Raw genomic sequence first — 9360 nt, forward strand, 5'->3', positions numbered from 1 at the left:
TATATGGAAGTGGTTGTGGGTTTGGAAAGTGCTGTCTAAGGATCTTTGGTGAATTGCTGCAGTGCATCTTGTAGATAATACACACTGCTGCTACTGAACGTCGGTGGTGGAGGTTGGTTTGTAGATATGGTGCCAATCAAGCGGGCTGCTTTGTCCCGGATGGTAACAAGTTCTTGAGTGTTGTTGGAGCTGCACCCATTCAGGCAAGTGGGAGTATTCCATCACACTCCTGACTTGTGCCTTGTAGATAGTGGATAAACTTTGGGAAGTCAGGTGGTGAGTTACTTGCCCCAGTATTCTAGCCTCTGACTTACTCTTGTAGCCATTGTGTTAATGTGGTGAGTCCAGTTGAGTTTCTGGTCAATGGTAACCCCAAGGTTGTTGACAGTGGAGGATTCAGTGACAGTTACACCATTGAATATCGAGGGGCGATGGTTAGAGTGTCTCTTATTTGTGATGATCACTGCCTGGCATTTGTGTGGCGCAAATGTTACTTGCCACTTGTCAGCCCAAGCCTGGATATTGTCCAGATCTTGTTGCATTTGAACATGGATTGCTTCAACATCTGAGTCATCGCGAATGGTGCTGAACATTGTGCAATCATCGGCAAACATTCTCACTTCTGACCTTATGATAGAGGGAAGGTCATTGATGAAGCAGCTGAAGATTGTTGGGCCTAGGACACTACCCTGAGGGACTCCTGCAGAGATGTCCTGGAGCTGAGATGACTGACCGTCCACAACAACAACCATCTTCCTATGTACTACGTATGACTCCAACCAGTGGAGAGTTTGCCCCCTGATACCCATTGATTCCAGTTTTGTTATGGCTCCTTGATGCCACACTCGGTCGAATGCGGCCTTGATGTCAAGGGCTGTCACTCTTACCTCACCTCTGGAATCCTCTTTCGTCCATGTTTGAACCAAGGCCAGGAGCTGAGTGACCCTGGCGAAACCCAAACTGGGCATCACTGAGCAGGTTATTGCTGAGCAGGTGCTGCTTGATAGCACTGTTGATGACCCCTTCCATCACTTTACTGATGATCGAGAGTAGACTGATTGGGCGGAAATTGTCCGGTTTGGATTTGTCCTGCTTTTTGTGTACAGGACATACCTGGGCAATTTTCCACATTGTTGGGTTGATGCCAGTGTTGTAACTGAAGTAGAAGAGCTTGGCTAGGGGAGCGGCAAGTTCTGAAGCACAAGTCTTCAGTAATATTGCCGGAATGTTATCGGGGCCCATTGCCTTTGCAGTATCCAGTGCTTCCAATCATTTCTTGATATCATGTGGAGTGAATCGAATTGGCTGGAGACTGGCATCAGAGATGCTGGGGACCACTGGAGGAGGCCGAGATGGATCATCCACTTGGCACTTCTGGCTGATGATTGCTGCGAATATTTCAGCCTCATCTTTTGCACTGATGTGCTGGGCTCCTCCATCATTTAGGATGGGGATATTTATGGAGCCTCTTCCTCCAGTGAGTTATTTAATTGTCCACCACCATTCACGACTAGATTTGGAAGGACTGCAGAGCTTATATCTGATCCGTTGGTTGTGGGATTGCTTAGCTCTGTCTATCACTTGCTGTTTTTGCCATTTGAAATGCAAGTAGTCCCGTTTGGTAGCTTCACCAGGTTGACACCTCATTTTTAGGTATGCCTGGTGCTGCTCCTGGCATGCCCTCCTGCACTCTCCATTGAAGCAGGGTTGATCCCCTGGCTTGATGGTAATGGTTGAGTGGGGGATATGTCAGGCCATGCGGTTGCAGATTGTGCTGGAGTACAATTCTGCTGCTGTTGATGGCCCACAGCGCCTCATGGATGCCCAGTCTTGAGTTGCTAGATTGGTTTGAAGTCTGTCCCATTTAGCACGGTCCCATTTAGCACGAAATTGGCTGGACTTGCAGATAGTGAGGAACATTGTCAGAGGCTACAGATGGATATAGATAGGCTGGAAATTTGGGCAAAGAAATGGCAGATGGAGTTCAATCCAGATAAATGTGAAGTGATGCATTTTGGTAGAGCTAATGTAGGGGGGAGCTATACGATAAATGGCAGAACCATAAAGGGTGTAGTTACGCAGAGGGACCTGGGTGTGCAAGTCCATAGATCCTTGAAGGTGACGTCACAGGTGGAGAAGGTGGTGAAGAAGGCATATGGCATGCTTGCCTTTATAGGACGGGGCATAGAGTATAAAAGTTGGGGTCTGATGTTGCAGATGTATGGAACGTTGGTTCGGCCGCATTTGGAATACTGCATCCAGTTCTGGTTGCCACACTACCAGAAGGACGTGGAAGCTTTAGAGAGAGTACAGAGGAGGTTTACCAGGATGTTGCCTGGTATGGAGGGGCTTAGTTGTGAGGAGAGATTGGGTAATCTGGGGTTGTTCTCACTGGAAAGACGGAGGATGAGGGGAGGCCTAATAGAGGTGTATAAAATTATGAAAGGCATAGATAGGGTGAACGGTGGGAAACTTTTTCCCAGATCGGTGGTGATGTTCACGAGGGGTCATAGGTTCAAGGTGAGGGGGGGGAGGTTTAACACGGATATCTGAAGGACATATTTTACACAGAGGGTGGTGGGGGCCTGGAATGCGCTACCAGGCAAGGTGGTGGAGGCGGGCACACTGGGAACGTTTAAGACTTATCTAGATAGCCACATGAACGGAGTGGGAATGGAGGGATACAAAAGAATGGTCTAGTTTGGACCAGGGAGCGGCGCGGGCTTGGAGGGCCGAAGGGCCTGTTCCTGTGCTGTATTGTTCTTTGTTCTTTGATAGTGCCACACAACGCGATGGAGGTTATTCTCAAAACGAAGGCGGGACTTCATCTCCATGAGGACTGTGCAGTGGTCACTCTTTCCGATACTGTCATGGAAAGCTGCATCTGCAGCTGGCAGATTGGTAGGGATGAGGTCAAGTATGTTATTTCCTCTTGTTGGTTCCTTCACCACCTGCTGCAGACCCAGTCTAACAGTTATATCCTTTAGGACCCGACCTGCTCGATCAGTAGTGCTGCTGTCGAGCCACTCTTGATGATGGACATTGAAATCTCCCATCCAGAGTACATTTTGCACCCTTGCCACCCTCAGTGCTTCCTCCAAGTGTTGTTCAATATGGAGGAGTACTGATTCATCAGCTGAAGGAGGACGGTACGTGGTAACCACTAAGAGGTTTCCTTGCCCATGTTTAACCTGAAGCCGTGAGACTCATGGGGTTGAGAGTCGATGTTAAGGACTCCCAGGGCAACTCCCTCTAGACTGTATACCACTGCGCCGCCACCTCTACTGGGTCTGTCCTGCTGGTGGGACAGGACATATCCAGGGATGGTAATGGTGGTGTCTAGGGTGTTATCTGTAAGGTATGATTCCGTGAGAATGACTATGTCAGGCTGTTGCTTGACTAGTCTGTGAGACAGCTCTCCCAATTTTGGCACTAGCCCCCAGATGTTAGTAAGGAGGACTTTGCAGGGTCGACAGGGCTGGGTTTGCCGTTGTCGTTTCCGGTGCCTAGGTCGATGCCTGGTGGCCCATCCAGTTTCATTTCTTTGTTGAGACTTTGTAGCGATTGTTACAACTGAATGGCTTGCTAGGCCATTTCAGAGGGCAGTTGAGAGTCAAACACATTGCTGTGGCTCTGGAGTCACATGTAGGCCAGACCAGGTAAGGACGGCAGATTTCCTTCCCTAAAGGACATTAGTGAACCAGATGTGTTTTTCTGACAACTGACAATGGTTTCATGGTCATCAGTAGGTTCTTTATTCCAGATATTTTTTATTGAATTCACATTCCACCATCTACCGTGGCGGGATTCGAAACCTGGTCCCCAGAGCATTATCGGGGCTTCTGGATTAATAGTAAAGCGATAATACCACTAGGCCATCGCTTTCCCATTTGCTTCATTACAAATGCATGCATTTAGCACCTTTTTTCCTTTCAATCCTCAACTCTTCCAGAGAAATTGGGGGAATTTTGCTGTCCCGCCCATCACGGGAATCGTGGGGGGTAGGGGGGTTGACCATTGACCTCAGGTGAGATTTTCTGGTTTTTGAGGCGAGCGTGGCCAGAAAATCCCACGCACAATCTCCATTAACCTCGCCCCAGCTTAATTAACTAATTAACGCACACACCTTTCTTTACAGCACAATGCAATACGCCCCCAAAATATTTTTTAAAAATAACATCCATTCTCACAACTGGAAACTTGTTGCTGGTGCTGAGCAACAATTCTGTCGAGGCCGTGATCAAGGTTCATATGGGGGTCAATATTAATTTTTAATATTAATTTTCACTGATATAATTACTTAAAACCCAGTAGGCTGTACTAAATAGAACCGACACTTTCACTGCTGCAGCAGGGGCCCGTCTAGGTTCACCATAGCATTCACATTAATGTGTCTCCAGTGACGTTTAACTGAACTTGATTCTGAGTGCACTGCCTAATGAAACGTCAATGAACTCTTCTAATAACTTTGGGACAAGAAAGTGGCAGTTTAATTTCAATATTCTCGTTGAAGGGGTTTGTAGCTCACAGGAGTGCAGCAGATCATTTTGCTGGTTAGTTCTGGAAAATAAGTTATAAGTTTGTTGTACAGACCAGAAAGAAGACAAAAGGTGGTCTTATGACACAGTGGGTCGCATTTCTGCTGCTGAGTTAGAAGTTCCAGGTTCAAATCCAATCCAGGACTTGATGGTCAACTAAGGAAGACGTGTTCATATTGCAGCCAATCGGACTGAGTATCAACCTAAATATTCTTCCAACATGCCAATGGTTGGTGATAAGAGGGGAAACATTTTGGTCAGACGTGTGGAAGGAAAGTTGGAGCCTGTACCGTTGCTGACCATAGCTCCAGATTACAACGTGCATGTAAAATGTGCATTTTGCCACAGCAATTCATATTCCCTGAGCGATCCCACCACCAAGGAGATGAAAAGCACAATGTTAACCTGCAGCAGGACAACCTGGATGGACACCCCATTGTTATTTTAGTTGGTGAAGAGGATTGAGGACCATGGTGTCCCGTAAAATCCAGCCCAATGTAGTTATCTTAAACAATTGAATGTAGGAACTCAAAAGTATCATAATCACTCCAACGTTCACCGGACTTCCAGTTTCCTATTGAATATATCAATTCATTCACATAGGGGAAAAAAATCATTTTTCCCCTTTGCATAATTCTACACATCTGTGAGATATCCCTGCTTAGCCAGCCGAACGCCACCTCAGCAAGTTCAGGTTTCTTATCAGCTTATAATGTATGTATGTCTTGCCTGAGATGAAACATTACGGGTAAGCATTCTGCCAAGAGATTCTAACTCTGTATGCACGTGCATGAAATTGTGCTCTGCATCCATTTGCTTGCAAAGTACCTGGAGCTTTTTGATCTGGATTTGGCAAAATTAACATATGTTGTTCTTGAGTTGAGAACATTCTGAAGACTTAGAACCATAGAAAATTACAGCTCAGAAACAGGCCCTTTGGCCCTTCTTGTCTGTGCCGAACCATTTTATGCCTAGTCCCACTGACCTGCACTTGGACCATATCCCTCCACACCCCTCTCATCCATGAACCCATCCAAGTTTTTCTTAAATGTTAAAAGTGACACCGCATTTACCACTTTATCCGGCAGCTCATTCCACACTCCCACCACTCTCTGCGTGAAGAAGCCCCCCCTAATATTCCCTTTAAACTTTTCTCCTTTCACCCTTAACCCATGCCCTCTGGTTTTTTTCTCCCCTAGCCTCAGCGGAAAAAGCCTGCTTGCATTCACTCTATCTATACCCATCAAAATCTTATACACCTCTATTAAATCTCCCCTCAATCTTCTACGCTCCAGGGAATAAAGTCCCAACCTATTCAATCTCTCTCTGTAACTCAGCTCCTCAAGTCCCGGCAACATCCTTGTGAACCTTCTCTGCACTCTTTCAACCTTATTTACATCCTTCCTGTAACTAGGTGACCAAAACTGTACACAATACTCCAAATTCGGCCTCACCAATGCCTTATATAACCTTACCATAACACTCCAACTTTTATACTCGATACTCCGATTTATAAAGGCCAATGTACCAAAGGCACTCTTTACGACCCTATCCACCTGTGACGTCACTTTTAGGGAATTCTGTACCTGTATTCCCAGATCCCTCTGTTCAACTGCACTCCTCAGAGTCCTACCATTTACCCTGTACGTTCTTCTTTGGTTTGTCCTTCCAAAGTGCAATATCTCACACTTGTCTGCATTAAATTCCATTTGCCATTTTTCAGCCCATTTTTCTAGTTGGTCCAAATCCCTCTTCAAGCTTTGAAAACCTTCCTCACTGTCCACTACACCTCCAATCTTTGTATCATCAGCAAACTTGCTGATCCAATTTACCACATTATCATCCAGATCATTGATATAGATGACAAACAACAATGGACCCAACACCGATCCCTGCGGCACACCACTAGTCACAGGCCTCCACTCAGAGAAGCAATCCTCCACAACCACTCTCTGGCTTCTTCCATTGAGCCAGTGTCTAACCCAATTTACTACCTCCCCATGTATACCTAGCGATTGAACCTTCCTAACTAACCTCCCATGAGGGACCTTGTCAAAGGCCTTGCTGAAATCCAGGTAGACAACATCCACCGCCTTCCCTTCATCCACTTTCCTGGTAACCTCCTCGAAAAACTCTAATAGATTGGTCAAACATGACCTACCATGCAGCCATGTTGACTCTCCCTAATAAGTCCCTGTCTATCCAAATATTTGTAGATCCTATCCCTTATCACACCTTCCAATAACTTGCCCACCACCGACGTCAAACTTACTGGCCGATAATTTCCCGGATTTCTTTTGGAACCTTTTTTAAACAACGGAACAACATGAGCCACCCTCCAATCATCCGGCACCTCCCCCATGAATACTGACATTTTAAATATGTCTGCCAGGGCCCCTGCAAGTTCAACACTAGCTTCCCTCAAGGTCCGTGGGAATACCCTGTCCGGTCCTGGGGATTTATCCACTCTGATTTGCCTCAAGACAGCGAGCACCTCCTCCTCTTTAATCTGTAAAGGTTCCATGGCCTCCCTACCAGTTTGCCCTATTTCCGTAGACTCTATGCCCGTTTCCTCAGTAAATATGGATGCAAAAAAACCATTTAGTATCTCCCCCATCTCTTTTGGTTCCATACACAGTGTACCACTCTGGTCTTCAAGAGGACCAATTTTATCCCTCACTATCCTTTTGCTCCTAACATACCTATAGAAGCTCTTTGGATTTTCCTTCACTCTGTCTGCCAAAGCAACCTCATGTCTTCTTTTAGCCCTCCTGATTTCCCTCTTAAGTAGCTTCTTGCACTTTTTATACTCCTCGAGCATCTGATGTGTTCCTTGCTGCCTGTACATTTCATACAACTCTCTCTTCCTCTTAATCAGTGTTACAATCTCCCTCGAGAACCAAGGTTCCTTATTCCTATTTACTTTGCCTTTAATCCTGACAGGAACATACAAACTCTGCACTCTCAAAATTTCTCCTTTGAAGGCCTCCCACTTTCCATTTACATCCTTACCAGAGAACAGCCTGTGCCAATCCACACTTCCCAGATCCCTTCTCATTTCATCAAATTTGGCCTTTTTCCAGTTCAGAACTTCAACCCGAGGACCAGATCTATCCTTATCCACGATCAGGTTGAAACTAATGGCATTATGATCACTGGATCCAAAGTGTTCCCTCACACTCACATCCATCACCTGCCCTAACTCATTTCCCAATAGGAGATCCAATATCGCATCCTCTCTAGTCGACACCTCTATATACTGATGTAGAAAATTCTCTTGAACACATTTTACAAACTCTACCCCGTCTAAACCTTTGACAGTATGCGAGTCCCAATCTATATGTGGAAAATTAAAATCCCCTACTATCACAACTTTGTATTTCTTGCAGTTGTCAGCAATCTCTCCGCTGATTTGCTCCTCCAATTCTCGCTGACTATTGGGTGGTCTATAATACAAGCCCATTAATGTGGTCATACCTTTCCTGTTTCTCAGCTCCACCCATAGGGCCTCTGTAGACAAGCTCCCTAATCTATCCTGCCTGAGTACCGCTGTAACATTTTCCCTGACCAACAATGCCACCCCCCCACCTTTTATCCCTCTGCCTCTATCCCGCCTGAAACATTGGAACCCTGGAACATTGAGCTGCCAGTCCTGCCCCTCCTGTAGCCAAGTTTCACTAATGGCTATAATGTCATATTTCCACGTGTCTATCCACGCCTTCAGCTCATCTGCCTTCCCCACAATACTCCTGGCATTGAAATAGACACACCTCAAAAAATTATTTCCACCACACTCTACCCTTCCATTTGTGATTTTGCTTGAACTAACCTGTCTTTTTACCCCGCTCCACTATCTGCTCTGGCACTCTGGTTCCCACCCCCCTGCAAATCTAGTTTAAACGCTCCCCAATAACACTAGCAAATCTCCCTGCAAGTATATTGGTCCCCTTGTAGTTTAGGTGTAACCCATCTCTCTTGTACAGGTCCCACCTGCCCCAAAAGAGGCCCCAATGATCCAAGAATTGGAAACCCTGCCCCCTGCACCAGTTCCTCAGCCACGTGTTTATCCGCCCAAGCATCCTACTCCTGCCCTTACTGGCATGTGGCTCAGGTAGCAATCCTGAGATTACTACCCTCGGGGTCCTGCTTTTTAACTTCCTTCCACTTGATTCAGTGTCTTTCACAACACGTACCGTTTGGTGTAGAAAACACTGCATTAAATAGTGCAGTGGCTTTTATTTTACTGTCCACCAAAACCTATTTGTGATATATATAAATGATTTGGAAGAAGGTGTAACTGGTGTAATCAGCAAGTTTGCAGATGACACAAAGATGGCTGGACTTGCGGATAGCGAAGAGCATTGTCGGGCAATACAGCAGGATATAGATAGGCTGGAAAATTGGGCGGAGAGGTGGCAGATGGATTTTAATCCAGATAAATGCGAAGTGATGCATTTTGGAAGAAATAATGTAGGGAGGAGTTATACAATAAATGACAGAGTCATCAGGAGTATAGAAACACAGAGGGACCTAGGTGTGCAAGTCCACAAATCCTTGAAGGTGGCAACACAGGTGGAGAAGGTGGTGAAGAAGGCATATGGTATGCTTGCCTTTATAGGACGGGGTATAGAGTATAAAAGCTGGAGTCTGATGATGCAGCTGTATAGAACGCTGGTTAGGACACATTTGGAGTACTGCGTCCAGTTCTGGTCGCCGCACTACCAGAAGGACGTGGAGGCATTAGAGAGAGTGCAGAGAAGGTTTACCAAGATGTTGCCTGGTCTTAGCTATGAGGAGAGATTGGGTAAACTGGGGTTGTTCT

The sequence above is a fragment of the Mustelus asterias genome, chromosome 10 (assembly GCF_964213995.1).
Source record: "Mustelus asterias chromosome 10, sMusAst1.hap1.1, whole genome shotgun sequence".
NCBI classification, from domain to species: Eukaryota; Metazoa; Chordata; class Chondrichthyes; order Carcharhiniformes; family Triakidae; genus Mustelus; species Mustelus asterias.